Raw genomic sequence first — 16825 nt, forward strand, 5'->3', positions numbered from 1 at the left:
AATGGCAAAGAAGAAGAGAAAAAAAATATATAGAAAAAAAAAACCAGCAAGCAAGTAAAAACAATGATGCGTTATAACCCAGCATCATAAAAGTTGCACATGCATAACAATATCCACTGTGGATTAGCACGCAATGTCTGAGCGGTAAAGTAAAACTGAAGAATTAAGTCAAGATGGCCGCTGCTGCTTCCTTGGACATGTACCAGATGATAAGCACAAGTTCAATGTACAAATTTTACCTCAAGATGGCCGCCGTTGTTCCTATTTTCTTTATTTTGTTGAAAAACGCACTCCAGATTTTAGATGTCCACACCCCTAGTCTCACAGTTGCCAATAAGCGTCTAAATGAATACATCGTCATCCACAACTTCAGGAAGATAAATGGCAGTCCGATGAAATCGACGAATAACGTCCTTAAGTGCTGGTCTGACGATAGTCAGGTCGTGGAAACAGCGTCTTTTCAATCGTAACAGTGCCTTTGGTGCCGCTGGCTGTTCCCCCTCGTCGCCAGTGTTGAAGAAAAGTCCAAGAAATGGTGAGGCATACGCGGGGTTAACAAGGTTGTTTATTCAAGTTAAGCCAAGCAAGCGGCACCGACAGACAGCGCCATCACCGCCTCCTACCGTCCGCCCATTCCTGCCCGCACGCCCCTAACATTCCAATTGCTAGAATCAATCAATCAATCAATCAATCAATGACACTTATAAAGCGCGCTACATACCCGTAGGGTCTCAAGGCGCTGGGGGGGGGGGTGCCGCTACTGCTCGAATAGCCAGGTCTTCAGCTTCTTCCTGAAGGAGAGGTGGTCTTGGGTCAGGCGCAGGTCGGTCGGGAGGGAGTTCCAGTTCTTGGCGGCCAGGTAGGAGAAGGACCTTCCTCCTGTAGTCGCTCTTCGGATGCGGGGGACGGCGGCGAGGGCGTGGTTGGCTGATCGGAGGTGGCGCGTGGGAGCGTAGAAGTTGACTCGGCTGTTGAGGTAGCTCGGGCCTTGGTCGTGTAGGGCTTTGTGTGCGTGGGTGAGGAGGCGGAAGGTGATTCTCTTGTTGACGGGGAGCCAGTGCAGGTCTCTCAGATGTCCGGAGATGTGGCTGGATCGTGGGATGTCGAGGATGAGTCTGGCTGAGGCGTTCTGGATCCGCTGGAGTCTCTTCTGGAGCTTGGCGGTGGTACCGGCGTAGAGGGCGTTACCGTAGTCCAGTCGGCTGGTGACGAGGGCCTGGGTGACGGTCCTCCTGGTCTCGGTGGGGATCCACCAGAAGATCTTCCGAAGTGTGCGTAGGATGTTGAAGCACGCCGAGGAGACGTTGTTGACCTGCCTGGTCATGGAGAGGGAGGAGTCCAGGATGAAGCCCAGGTTGCGTGCATGGTCTGTCGGTTTGGGTGCGGTGCCCAGGGCGGGAGGCCACCAGGAGTCGTCCCAGGCGGAGGGTGAAGAGCCCAGGATGAGAACCTCCGTCTTGTCCGAGTTCAGTTTCAGGCGGCTGGTCGTCATCCACTCGGCTACCTCTTTCATCCCTTCGTGCAGGTTGGCTCTGGCGGCGGCGGGGTCGTTGGTCAGGGAGAGGATCAGCTGGGTGTCGTCGGCGTAGGAGATTATGCTGAGGTTGTGTTTGCGTACGATGGCCGCGAGGGGGCTCATGTAGACGTTGAAGAGGGTGGGGCTCAGAGAATCCCTACCTATTCTCACACATTGGGATTACATTAAAACATCTTTTACGTGTAATTTCCAATGGGGAAGATTTAGAAATATGGAGTTTAGTGTCTCTGGGCTCACAATTTAAAATCACAACTTATGGTGAAGTCGGATTTTAAATTATAAGTCTCAAAATGCCACTGTTAGAAAGTTGGCATTTTCTTGCCTTAAACCATTCTGTGCCTTAGCCTGTCTCTGAATACACATCTGGGCTGGGCTGGGTGACAGCTACACTTTGTGAATTCCTTCTAGAGAGCCACAAACACAGGGCACTTAGCTGCTTCTGTATTCATCTGCATACTGATGGGTCTTTCTGGGCAGAGGGAATGGGAGAGCTTGACACTTATACTTCAATAGGTGGTGTCCTGTCTCCACTCAATGTACTGATTACCCCTCACAGATAGCCTGGCAGGGAAAGCTCGGATGAACGTTACCCATGTGCACTTCAGAGAAACTCTTTGAAGTCTCCCCTAAATCAAAGCCCTTTTTTGGTATAAGTACCGGACCCTAAATGCCTGCAAATCAGTTCCCTTTCTGGTTCCTGAGGAGACTCTGCAACTCAGAGGAGCTGTGCTACCAGGAGGCATAGCCACTTTGCCAAGTTGCTTTGCTGTGTTGGCCTGCTGAATGTTGTGCTACCAGGAGGGATTAGCACTTGCATCTTGATCTGTTGGCCTGTCGGCCTGCTGCCTCTGCAATGAAGAGAAACCAAGGCTCCCCTGTACAGCCTCTGTGCTCCCCAAAGAAACTCCAAGGGCTTCTTGCCTCCCAGTTCTCCAGACGTCCCCAGGATATCAAGGAGCTCATGTACTGCTAATCACATTCTGGGCTGAATCCTGTTGTCTCTACCACCCGTGTTGTTTTAAGTGGCCACCAAGAGTTCTACTGCAAGGCACCAAAGAGCAGTGTTGGTACCTGTGAGCCTCCCTGCAACCTGTGTCTGCTGTGCTGAGGATAGCAAAAAAGGCTACCCCTTCTCCCGCTGTGGAGCTTGCTCAGGGATGGTCTGAGCTTCAGAAGATGCGCTGAAGAAGACACTGAAACTCGGGACTTAGAGGCTAGACTGCCAGCGGGTCACCTGATGCCAGGAGACATTGTTGGACAATGTTGTGTATGAGCCCGCTCACTAGCGATACCAGCATCGGAACATGGCAATTCCTTAGCGGTGGGCCCTGGAAAGTCTGCTCGCCCCAGCTCCCGTTAGGACTGTGGGTGCTGAGTAGTTGCAGCATTTATATCAAGAACATTCTGTTTCCATTACCCGAGGCAGGCTTCTGTCACATTCCGGTCCCCACCTTTTTTCAAACACCGAGGCGACCAGTGGGCTGAGTGGAGAATCACCATAACTCCCCCCAGAGGAGCACCTACACCTCTGGAGCATTTCGTTCTCCAGTGGCCCTGCTGAAACTGACAAAATCACTGTATATTCTCTAAAGTTAGCTCATTCTTTTAGGCACTACTATTCCTCTCTTGACGATTATTCCTTTGTGTAACCGGCAAACCATTAATTGAAGTGCTTATCATTTTGGTGTGTCTTTAATGATATAAAGATTCACTATTTTTGTAAAACCGGTATGGAGTCTTTTTGTGGTGTCTGCACTGCTTTACTATAATAAGCGTTGCACAAATACTTTATACATTATCTCTTCAGTTAAGCCTGACAACTCTAAACCAAACTACCAGAGGGTGAGCACAAGTTAATTTAAGGTGTGTATCTGCCTTACACTGACTCGGATTGTGGTCCCTACTTGGACAGGGTGCATAATTCTGCCAACTAGGAACCCAATTTCTGGCAGTGAAGAAGCCCCATGAGTGGGAACTCCAGAAAGCCATGACAAACATCCACACATTAAAGCATGCACACAGTACAGACCCCACGAGGGGAAAGGAACTGGCTGAGGTAGGGGACACTTATGCAGACAGTTGGATCATCTCCAGTGTCTGGACTATATGAAATGCGGTGAACGCCAACATGCTGCAGGAGATAGAGTGGGTGGACTGTTTATCAAGTACCCCTTACCAGACCCTCTGCTCATGACCGTTACAGACTGCAAGAGTCTTGTGGACTAGACACAATGGACAATTAACGCAGCCTTCAAATATTATTATGCATGACCTCAACCAGACCATCCACTCAGGCTCAAATAGTAGAGTTCCTCACGGAATCTCCCCTTCCACAGATCACACTAGAACATCATGAAGCCTCAGCAGCACCACTCTCAAACAAGATTTAAAACAGGCCCTGCTAATGCTGGCCACAGGCAAGACAGCGGGACCTGATGGCCTTCCACTGACTTTATATCACATTTGAGACCCTCCTGGCCTAAACAGTGCTACCATTATCCAACTCTGCTGGCACAGTCGGAGGCTTCCAGCCACTACCAGAAAGGCGTTAGTCACATCTATCCTGAAACCAGGAAGAGACCCTATGTGATCGTCTTCTTATTGACTTTACTCAATATTAAACACAGGCTAGACACTCGTACACAAAGTATTCGCTGACAGGAGCTACCAGTGCTACTTAAACTGGCAGACCAAAATGTGTTTATACCACCTTGAAAAGTCCTTGAACATTAGATGATTTAATCAAATATTGGAGCAATCTCCTACTGTCTGGCCTCACTCCATTCACATAGCTGTAGATATAGAGCACGTATTTGACTCCATACACTGGGAGTATATTTATATAGTATTGAAACAAAAAGGGCTAGGCCCAGTCCTGATCAAGTGGATCAAACTGCTTTAATTCGAACCTACAGACAGGGCCAGAATTGAGAAGGCAGATCTCAGAGACCAACAATATTGCCAGACGCACAAGGCAGGGATACCCTCTGTCTCCCTTATTATTTGCACTGGCCCTTGAACCCCTCGCAGTCAAGCTGAGAGCTATTGGCGATGACCTAGAAATTAGATTGGATGAAAAGGTGTACATAGTTTCCTTATATGCTGATTACATGTTACTTTTTATAAGTGATGCCCTCTCTAGCTTGACACAATTAAACAAGATACTTAAGAGGACTGCTCAGGTTTAACAGTCAACTAAATAAAATCTGGATCTTCCCACTCTGCCAATCCTAATCCCAGTGACACAGGTGGCAAAACGCTTAAGTGGTAGTCCCACACCTTTAAATATTTAGGAATCAACATCTATCTTGCTGAGATGGACACCCTAGAGGGCAAACTGAAATATGCAATACGATCGCTGCACTCTTAGGTATCCTTCTAGACAAAGATACCACTCTCAGTTCAGGATTATATAGCATTATCCAATTTTATGGTGATGCTTCCTGGTATCCAGTACTACTTTGCCAATCTCCCCTTCGTATCACCGGCACACACAATTTGTGATTTCGATTAACTGCTAGGCCAACTGATTTGAGCCACCCGCAGACTCAGAGTAGCGCTAAGTAAATTGAGACTATCACCAGACAGGGGTGGATTAGGGCCACTTGATTTCCGAAATTACTGCCTAGTGGGGCAATTACAATGGCATGCCTGCTGGCTAGCAGATAAACACTTGGAGGAGACTGGCCTGACCACCTGGAGAATTGCGGCAGGTGCCCTCCTAAACTGGTTCTTCCCTGGTCAGTGGCAGCACCCGCCCTTAAAACCACTGCCTGCTACTGCTCTAAATTGTTGGAAGCAGGAATTGTCTGATACTCTAGGTGTGATCCCCTATGCCCCTGTGATCCCGCTCCAAGGACTACCAGTGGAACCATCAGCACTAACCCAACGTGAATTGCATGAGTGGAACACAGCGGGCATTGATACCATCAGTGAACTCTCCTTGGAAACCACATTAATGCCTTTCCCCATGTTAGTCGAATAATAGGGACTCCTAAAGGGTCAATTCTTACTATATGGCAGGGTACAAAAAGCGCTACAACACTGACGAGCAGAACTCAATGAACCCCCACCCACGCTTTGGTACACATTATGTATACAATTGGGTCTGGCCGCTGCATGATCACTTGGCTATATAAAGCTCCGATGGAACATACCAGAGCAAATCTGCAACCCCTCAGAGACAAATGGGATGCAACACTAAGCTGCAGAATCCACAATGAAGAACGACAAACAGCTTTGGGGTACATCCGTTACAAATTTATACAGTTCAGCTTTCTACACAGAGCTTTTCTAGCTCCTCGTGCACTAAACCATATCTTCCCCAATGCCAATGCATACTGCCTTCAAAGCTGTGATCCACACACTGATTTCCTACACGTGACATGGGCATGACCCAAACTACAGCCATTCTGGGCAACGCTTCTGGGTGAGGTAACAGGAAGTGAGGGAAGGAGGCTTGCTGGGTATCTTCCCAAGCTTCACAATGGCCAAAGTAAGCTCCAGGTTCATAGATCTGTCACTACTCTTAGCTAAAGGACAATCACTATGAGGAGGAAATCAACCATTCCACCTGCTGTGGAAACAGAGAGAAGGGAGGTGGCATACTGGCCTGATTTAGTATACAAATCATTGAGGCAGGAAGAATACAAAGGCTGTCGTACATGATGAATCCTCTGCCAGTAACAGATAAGAGCAAAACCATGCCACCCTAGAAGGGGATTGAGCCAGAGATTCAAGCTTGCCTACTGGAATGAACCCCCACCCTCCTCCTCCTAGCCCCCCAAGCTCTCCTAGGAAGGTCTGGTCCTAATCCTGAACCGCACCCAATTGCTCATATAACCCTCCCATGAGCTGTGAGCCAGATGCTGATTATAGTACAGCTTTAATGCATCCAATCCCAGCACAGCTGGCCCTATCGCTCACAAGATTTATCACCTCACTGCGCATAGGGTACGGTCTCCTGACTACTGTGTCCTCCGATGGCAAGAGGTACAAGGACAATGCGCACCTAACTCTCATCATGAAGAAACAGTGGGGGGGTATTTTAATTTTCCAATTTCTTTTAAGTATTTTTGGAACGAACCAGAGTGAGTAACTCAACTATGCACAAACTGTCTAACCATCCTAACAGTTGAAGCCTAGAGTGTCAATTAGCCATGTTAAGATGAGAAATGTATTGTGCGGATCTCTATTGTATGTTTGCAAAATTCAATAAGTAGAATGGGAAAAAACATGAGGAATTAAAGGTATGAGAGGTAACGCGGAGAGAAGGGGAAAGTTCCACTTCAAGCGAAACACGCTCCCTCAATACTCTCTGCATCAGATACCAGAGTAAATAGAATTTGGGGCAGTGAGTATCTTCTGAGTGCCAAACAGGTGTATTTGAGTAGTCTCCGTAGCCGGAAAATGTTCTTGAGTACCTCCAGATGAAGACCCACTCGAGATCAGATATTGGCCACTCTGATGTTAAAGTCTCTGGCCTGGTGATTTGCCACTAAGAAAATTTGATGACCCTGTGCCCAGGACCCAGGAGTCATAGAGCTTCTATGCAAAGAAGCTGAAATCCCACTCTCCATTGCTTGTTGATACACCACATTGCAGTTGTATTGTATGTCAAGATTGGGACTGACTAACTGTGAAGGAAGGGGAGGAAGGCCTTGAGAGCCAGATGTATTGTCTGCATTTCCAACTGATGTGTGTGTTATATTTTTTTATTTTGGCGATCAGAGACTCGTGCACTCCATTATTTCCAGATGAGACCCCACCCTAAAGGTATTTATGAGCACTAGAGCCACTGGAGGAAGATGGTGAAATGGCTTTCCTTGAGAAAGGTTCTGTTCACACTCCACCATTGTAGATCCACTGCAGTACCCTGGAGATCTCGATACAGGCTTGAAAATCTCAGCTGTGTTGGAACCTTTGCCTGCGAAAGCACCACTGAAGGGCACTCATGTGCGAGTGCACACAGGTGACCAACAGAATGCAAGAAGCTAGCAGACCAAGCAGTCGTAAGATTGTCTGAACTGGAATGTTCGATCAGTCCTGAAACATCAAATCCTAGCCTACATATCTCAAACTCTCTGCGGAAGAGGGAAGGCTCAACTCAATGTAGTGTCTTGTACTGCCCCTATGAACAGGATGCACTGAGAGGGCAATAGTGATATTTGGGCTTGTTGATTGTAAAGCCCAAGTCAAACAACAGTTGTGTTGTTGCCTACAAGTGGCAAGGCACTATCTCTGGAGAGCTGGCTTTGATTAGTCAGTTGTCCAGGTAAGGTAACACTGTGAGTCCCACCCATCTGAGATCAGCTGCTCCCACTGCCATCTTCTTCATGAAGACTCGAGGTATGAAAGTGAGGACAAACAGAAGGACCGCAAACTGCTAGTGTTCTGATCTGACCGTGATGCAAAGGAGCTTCTTGTGTGACTGTAGGATGGGGATGTGTAAAGATGCATTTGGCACGTCAAAAGACAACATACAATCTTTGGATTCGAGTGCAAACAAAACCTGAGCCAGGGATGGCATTTTTAACATTTCATATTTGAGGAACTAGTTCAAAACTCTGAGGACTAGTCTCAAAGACTTCCGTCCATTTTGAGGATCAAGAAATATCACCAGTAACATCCTTTATCCCGCTACTGCTTTGGGACCAGCTACACTGTGCTCTTTAGGAGTAAGGCCTGAACTTTCTGTTGAAGAAAGATATGCAGGTGGTGTTGGGAGAGTATGTCCGGTCAGAGAGGAATGGGAGGTGGTGGTGATTGTTGGAAGGACAGGGCATACCTCCTTTCCACAAAATGTAAGACCCAAACATCTGAAGAAATGGCCTTCTGTGTTTGTGGAAAGGTGGACAACCATCCTCCAACTAGCTGGGTGTGTTTGGGTAAGAAGGATTAATTGTTGCTTCCCTGCAGTGTCTGTGGTACTGGAGGAGGAGAAAGAGGATTTAGGAAGAGGTAAGCCACATTATCTTCCTCTGTCACATCTTCTATTTTTTTATAGAGGGGGTTTGTCTGCTGTTGTTGCTCGCTTCTGAGAACTATATTGTTGTTGGCTCTGAAAAGATACACTTTGGCTAAAGTCTCAAATATTCTTGCATTGTCTATAATTCCTCACCTTAGTCTTCAGGCCGACGCATCTGGCTGTAGCAATTCTGCCTTTAAACCTCTCCATTGCAAGCAGCTTTAGTACTGAAGAGGTGAAATATATCAAATGGCAGACACATTACTGTGATCTGCGCATTCTGCCAGAAACCTGAGTTGCGTAACCATGCATGACATCAAAGAGAGACTGATGTCTTCATGGCCCTTGCCAATGAGTCAAAAGTGTCCAAACCTGATTGGATCATTTGTGTAGCCACTGGTTGACCCTCCTTAATGAGTTCAGTAAAGTGAGAGCAAAGAGCTTCTGATAGTGTCAGAATGACTGCCTGTGCTTTGTCAAGAAGGATGTGTACATATCTGATCAATACATAAGTGGTATCTAGAGATTAAAGTGCCATACTCCCTACTCCGAATATCTTCTCTGTGAGGTATCCCATTTTCTGTGAAATTTAATCTGATGGTGTTGATGGTAAGGGTCCTGGAGTCATCTTAAATGAACAAGAAATCATTAGAACTACTCTCTGGAGATGGATGAGCCAAAGGAAAGTCTGGATCTGAGGGTGCTGGCGTATATCTTCAGCAACTCTTTTTTAAACCACTGTTGAAGTGGTTGGTTTTTCCCTTATCCATTGAATGGAAGGAAGGGTTCTGCTGAATGTGAGGTGGTATGCAAGACCTCAATGAGGATATTAGATTTACCTTCCGTAAATGGGAGCTGTAGGTCAAGCATGTCTGCTGCCCTTCTTATGACAGTGTGGCATGAGGTCACTTCTGGTTGGAGGATACCCATTGGTGATAAGAGCTCCCAAGACGGGGAGGTGTCAAGTCTACTTATGTCTTTTAACTCTCAGAATCCAGGTGCAGTGAAGTTTGACTGTCTCCATCCTTGACTTCATCTAGATCTTCTTGTGGGTCAGTCTCTCCGAAGAAGTATCTGCCCTTTTCTACTAACCATTCAGCATCTCTTCTGAAGACTCAGGTACTAATAGGGTCAGAAAAAACTGCTGCAATATAGGGAATGTTGACTGAGGTGTAGACTTGTGTGGCACCACAAGCAGCATCTGTGACATTCCAAAGTTGTTTTCAGCATTGAGGGAGTCAATCGCAATGCCGGGGGGATGCTAAGGTCTTGCGCCAAAGGAGTCAGACTCAGAACAAGCATTGGACAAGGCTTCAACTTCAGTGCCAGACCCGCTGCTGGAGTCAGGTTTGAATTGATCCAAGATACTTGTGGAACAGGTAGTAATGGAGATGAAGGGCACCAGATGACCCAACGAATATGTGATTGGATCCATGGGGCCAGCAGGTGCACCAGAAGGGACCATGGCTTGATAGGATGGATTGAACATTATATTCAGAAATGCTGGTGGATCCATCCCAGATATTGGGAACTCTGGGTATGGACAACCAGTCCAGGGCCTTGGTATCGATGACACATGTGGTACTGTGCCTGGAACAGGTGTTGGGGCTTTCGGAGCCTTGGGCGTTTGGCTTTGCCAGAAGTCTGTCTATCAGTTGGTCTTGATCCGACATCGATTTTAGGTGATGTTGGCACTTCGTATACTTGCTTTGGGAGGTGTGGCGTCAAGACTCATGTCTTCTCTTCTTCTTTTGTTTGCATTTTGAAGATTTTGAAGATGGCAGGGAAGAGGACTTGAAACTTGGATGGGATTTTTGAAGACCACCGACTTTCATCCCTCACTCTTAGCCTAATGCTCCATGAGTGCCTTTGGGTGCATTTTGTGGCAGGATTCACAAGCCCTGACATCATGATGTGATCCAAGGCACCACACACAAACGTCATGAGGATCCATGATGGACATTTGACCGTCACAGTCCCCGCAAGGTTGAAATTCTGAACATTTTGGTGGTGTCATCCCAGCGGAAAAAAATACCTAACATGAGCAAGAAACGAGAAAACATCAAACAATAAATTGTTCCCTGAGGAGAGCTGAACAGCTCTGGAACCCATTGATGGTGCAGAAAAAAGTGAACTGCTCTGAGCACGCAGCGCGGTTGCTTTATCGTTCTGTGCCGCATGCAGCACTGAGATAGAGCCGGCGGCCCCAACCAGAGTGAGAGAGCTATTGAAATATTTCTGGATCCAGAACGGATGGTCAGGGAAAGACCGGGATCGTCTTCCTCACATATGCAGTTCTCAGTCAGCACGCATTGCTGGATCTTCACGAAATAAGAGAGCCAGGGAGAGGTCTATGCTGAAGGAGCAGGGGCCACACCAACCAGAACAAGAAAATCTCCTCGAATTGGCAGCAGCTAAAAGTGAGATGCGAATTAAAAGTCTCATAGAATTGAGACCTGTCCGTAGAACTAGTGCACAGGATGATGCAGTGAAACATATTTAAACAAGATGTTACTATGAACAGAAATGCGAACAACACAAAAAAAGAATTTAGGGCCAGATGTAGCAAAGGGTTTTTCCCATTCTGTGTCAATGGGAAAATGTGTTCGTACATATGGCCCTTATATCGGAGCTTAGAGATGTCTTTGACCTCGGCGTCAGAAATGAAAGGAGTGTGCATTCCTAGAGATAGGAGAAGGAAAATGTAGACAGTTCCTGCTGGGGGGTCAGTGGTGAATACCAGCTGCGTATAGTGAGTGCATCATGGAACTGACACCTCAACTTGCACAGCCATGAGCGCGATTTAAGAGAAAGGGGAAGCTGTTGTCAATCAAAGAATGCAAAATGTTTTATGGCGTCAGTAAAATGTCTAAGGAAGGGAAGAGCATCAATGAGCCTTTTGTGAAAATGAGATAAAAAACAGGGAAGTGCAGATGTGCTCCATGCGCGTGTAGATAACATGACTGGAGTGGTTTGCTAAGTGAAACACAGTATTACCCAGAGAAAGAGCGGAATGGAGAGTGTCTAATAGCAGAAGATTGAAATAGGCTTCTGAGCTACAGGTACGGGAGATGGGTATCAGAAAATCAAAAATTACAGACAAAACCTCATGAGGAAACAAGAGCAGTGGGTCTTCAAACACTTGTTCAGTTGGCACAGTGATCAGTGCCAGGAGACCTGGTTACCTTATTTGTGAATGAGATCCAAGGCCATGGCTGGGCGTTAATGTCAGCATGGAAAGGGATCTGAGTTGAGTGGGAAGGGCTGCAGTAAATAACCTGATTATGTGTATCACAATGGAAAAGCCACCAATTCTAGAACTGAGTGCTTAGAAGATGGCGTCTGACAACATATATTTTGTGATTCTAAACATTGCAAAACATGGATCCAAAGCATCCCGTAGCTCAATTACTAACAAAGTGTATGAACCGCTGTCCAGAGAACAAGGAACAAGAAAAAGAACAGAATTGAAGTTCAAGGGGATGCAAATGCATAATTTACTCACACCCTCCTTACAGCTGGGTGTAAAGCAGAGGGTGTTACAACGGAAGTGCCCAAGTAGATGCCAAATATGATCAGTTTATATGGGGATCTACATCACAGTAAGTGCCATGGTAGACAGTTGCAAATAATAGATACCAACTACCAGAGTGGTCTTAAAATAATAATATCACCGTGGTTGGCACAGTGGTTGCCAATTTAATTCCCAACATGAGAAGCGTTGCACTCCTAGTAAAGCCCCTTCTCCAGCATAAGAATTACTCTGCCATCAGAAACACAAAAGATAAGTTTCAGCAACTCCTGGTTATAAGAAAGACACAATCTTGGATCAAGAAAAGCTAGGAATACAAAGAATTATAAACATGACTTGAAAAGTGACCAGACCCTCAATGAAGAGAACTGAATGAACTCATCATCATGCAAAATGAAGCAACAACAGTAGACAATAATCCAAGACCCAGGAGTCCACTAGACAAGGGAAACAGAAAGTCCACGATGAACACAGATACAACGAAAAAGAAAATACCCAATCTGACCCTAATTGTTTGGGCAACCTAGTCAACGCCAAGACACCAAAGACAGAGGAATGTGCGTTTCCTATGGGAAAATGACTCATAACGTAGGGACACAGAAGTAGGAATATCTAGCTTACCTCATTTGAAACTATACTACCACAGGAGACATGGTTAATTGTACCCCAAGAAATGGAGGCTACATAACTTTTGGGAAACCAGGAACGAGATGCAGCTCTGGAGAGCTGCAAATTTCCTGAGTCTACATCTGCTGAGAAGTATCTGAGATTGTTTTGCCGTTGGCAGCTCTTTATAGTTTATGTGTTTGTCACTGCCAACTAAAAGAAAGACTAAAAGAAAGCGTTTGAAATGAATGAAAATGAACTAAACATTAAAACGGAGGCTATTGAACCTACAGAGGAAGCTTGATATTTGATTATCTGCGATGATCTTAGTGAAAGGTTTGGTAAAATAAGAAGAAAAGGACGACTGAGCGAATGAGAGAAAGAATCTAGCCATGTTTTAAATGTACTCTGTGATTATTTTGCCAGGGATCGAAAAGGCTAGATATTCCAATAGTTCAGTGTCAATAAATATGCTGTTTACAAACGTGGATTATTCAAATTTTTAGAGGGAAACATGCCAATTTATGGTGTCAAATATACTAATACTGTAAAGGTCTATAGCTCTCATCACAACCCTGGCGGTCCAAAGACCACCAGGACGGCTGTGACGGTGTCACCGCTTACGGGCCTGCGGTGAATACCGCCAAATTAGGAGTTTGGCCGAAGCCAAACCGCCGAGCCTCCACCGGTCCCACCAAATTACCACCATCTGCCATGCTGTAGGTGAGCACCTCCAGCACTGCGGATGGTGTGTTATCGCTAGTAGAATCACGAGGCGGGAGACCACCAGCAGTTTTCTGCCGGTCGCACCGCCAGAAAAAGCAGTCAGTCTTGCACCCTGGCGACAGGAATAAACATTCCTGTTGCCAGGATACACGCGCACACACATCCACACACCTGCCCACATGCACTCACATACTCCCACACACAAACACACACCCACTCACACATGCACTTGCGTCATGCACCCCCATTCACACTTACACACATACACAAACTCCACACTCATGCATGTATTAAATTCCCCCTCCCAGTACTTACATACATTCACACACCCCTCCTCCAGCACATACATACATTCACATCCTCTCCCACCTCCTCCAGCGCATTCATACATTCACACACCCCTCCCCCCTGCATTGCACACACGTACTCACCCGCTATTCCTGTTCAGTCACACAAACACGCACCACCCTCCTGCTGTCTACTCACACAAACACTCAGCCGCCTCTCCGTCCACTTACACACACATCCACACACTCACCCCTTCCATCTGCTCAATCGCACTCACGCACTCAATCAGCCATTCCCCCACACACACACTCATGCACTCACCCCCTCCCCATCCACAAACGCTCACTCACCCCCTCCCCTATCCACAATCACTCACACATACAGACACGCACCCACAAACACCCCCCGCATTCATGACATTCACACATGCACTCACACACGCACCCACAAACACCCCCCATCCCCGGCATTCACGACATTCACACATGCACTCACACACACAGACATGCACACACATACACATAAACACAAAACTTCCCCTGTTGGACGATCCACTTACCTTGTCCATTGAGGAGGTCGTCTGGGAGGGGACGGGTCCTGGTGCTTCCACCACTGGCAGCGCCTCACCATCTGGACACCGCCACACCGTATTATGGGTTGTAATACGGTGTGCAGTCTCTTTTTGGCATGGCGGTACCGGTGGTGGTACCGCCTCTGCACCCTTGACCACCAACATGACTGGTCTCGGAATTCCACCCGATTTCGGGCGAAAGTCAGCTGTTTCGGTGGACTTCAGAAAAGACCGCCAAAGTCGAGATGATGGCCTATATATTCAGATAGACAAAGAACTGGCACTCCTACAAAAACTTCAAAATTGTAAAAAAGAAAAATAAGAGCGAACATGAGCCATTGCTTATTCAGAGGAGTTGTGACTATGAAACCACACCAATGCCCTTCCAGGATATGGGTTGTAGGAGGGAAATTTAGTCTTGCATCAAGATAACATGGTGACAGAACTGCAAGATAATGATGAGGATTGGAACTATGACACTTGTTTTAGCAAGGAAAATGAGTGTAGTTTTTTATTTCCAAGGCAACAACATTTAAAACAGTGGCAGCCGCCGCATATGTCAAGGAGGGTGGCAGGGGGTGGGGGATACAATGAACGATGGGGGAAACAAAAAAAAAAAACAATCTCCCGTCGCCGTCTCCTGCCGCCTCAATCCTCTTCTGGTGTCCCAACATTCACATTTGCTGGGACACCAGCACAGGCTTCCCAGCAATTGTGGCACTGCTTAAATGCTAAACATAGTATGTAAGCAGCGTCAGGATTGGTCTGAGTGGCAGTCCCTCCAGTAAATCAGGCAAAAGAGTTGGGACTTTGTTACTGAAGGTATTACCTGTTATCATAACCTCAGTCTTTTCGTCATTGAGCTTGAGTTTACAATTGGCCATCCATCTGGCCACTTCCAGAAGACAGAGGTCTAGACTGAGGTGATTAGAACTGCCATCAGGAGAGAAGGATATTACCAACTGGGTATCATCAGCATAAGAAACCAGAAATAACCCAAAAGAGCTTACGCTTTCAGCCAGAGGGAGCATATAAGGTTTTAAAAAGGTAGGGATCAGGGAAGAGCCCTGTACACCCCACATACTCAGAGGAAGACTATCAGAGTACCAGGAACGATCTAGCACCTCAAATGTTCTATTCTTCAAAAAGGATGAAAGCAATTTCAGGGCTGAAGATATGGATCTAGTAAGAAAACAGAATATCTCTGGTCAAGGGAGATTCAAGGAAGGCCTGTCCACAACAGACCAAATATTTATTATAACCCAGTAAACAAAGGAAGGTTGTGTTGAAAACTCAAGAGCCTGCAAATACATCTGCTACATGTCATCATGGCTTTGTACTAGGAGGCCTAAATTAGGTGCAGAACTGAATGAATAGAAGAATGTCAATTACATTGAGGACACCATGGATGCAGGAGCAAAAAAAGATGTCTTCGGGTCTCCTAAAAGACGTATTTACTGCCTCTTGATATGTTCCCTTTATCCATGACACCTATGTGCCTCATCTGCTTTATGCAGCTAATTCTGTGTGCTTTTATTTGGCCCTTAGATGCCTTACAAACTCGTCTGAAGAAGATAGAGGCAGGTTACATATACATGCGTGCTGTCACTGTTTATGGTATGCTATTGATGCCTCATTTACTCATACTTTGATTAAACTGTGTACATCAATGGGTGTAACAATGAAGGCGTTCAAGAAGAGGTCAAATATGATCAATACATATAAAGATCTACATCACAGCAGGTATCATGCATGATACACAGTTCAGGAGTGTAAGATATAAGTCCATGTTCTTTGGTTGCAAAGTACAACTTATCAGACATGGTATAAATCAGGATGTCTATCTGGCTAAATGTGTAAAAACTAATGTGAATACATCTATTGGCTTTTCCTAAAAAAAGTAGAACCATTCCTCCTTTTAAAATGTCAATTTTTTTAAGTTTAGGAAATATTACTTTTTTTTAAATTTTCACTAAGTGCAAATCTATATAGAGAATGCGTTATATAGGAAAGTGAGGATTACAAGGTGTAGGAGTCACATACACTTCATAGCTCACTGTGCTACATTAGAAGGATTACAATTTATCAACTGCAAGTAACAAAAGGATCTCTGCGTTCAAAGCTGTAACCCATTTACCTATAGACATAAAATAAAAATCTGTCATGATGTGCTTAGCAGGAGACACTTTAACCCTCTATGCTACTTTGATTCAACACTGGGACTAGACATGACACACATGTCCAGCAAATGAGTTAAACACCAGAGTTATCTTACCATTATTATTCTTCCCAGAGATTTATGGGGCATACAAATCTCTCTGGAGCAGGTCCCTTAACCCCATAGGATTTTTTGAAATGCAGTATTTGCAACCAATTAAGCAGAACAGATTTATTGGGAAGTTTATCCTTGTATAAATGTCTTTGTAGCCGAGATTTTAAAAAATAAATGTTGAATTTGAGGCCCAGATTTTGCTTCAGGGTTATGTCACTTTTTGGGCACAACGCCTACGCAAAATCTTATTTGTTAAATCTGGTTCAAATCTACTCCTTATAGACCTGCTAAACATATGTGTGAGGTCTTAAGATCAGATGTCACTT

Source organism: Pleurodeles waltl, chromosome 3_1, assembly GCF_031143425.1.
Source record: "Pleurodeles waltl isolate 20211129_DDA chromosome 3_1, aPleWal1.hap1.20221129, whole genome shotgun sequence".
Classification (NCBI taxonomy): domain Eukaryota; kingdom Metazoa; phylum Chordata; class Amphibia; order Caudata; family Salamandridae; genus Pleurodeles; species Pleurodeles waltl.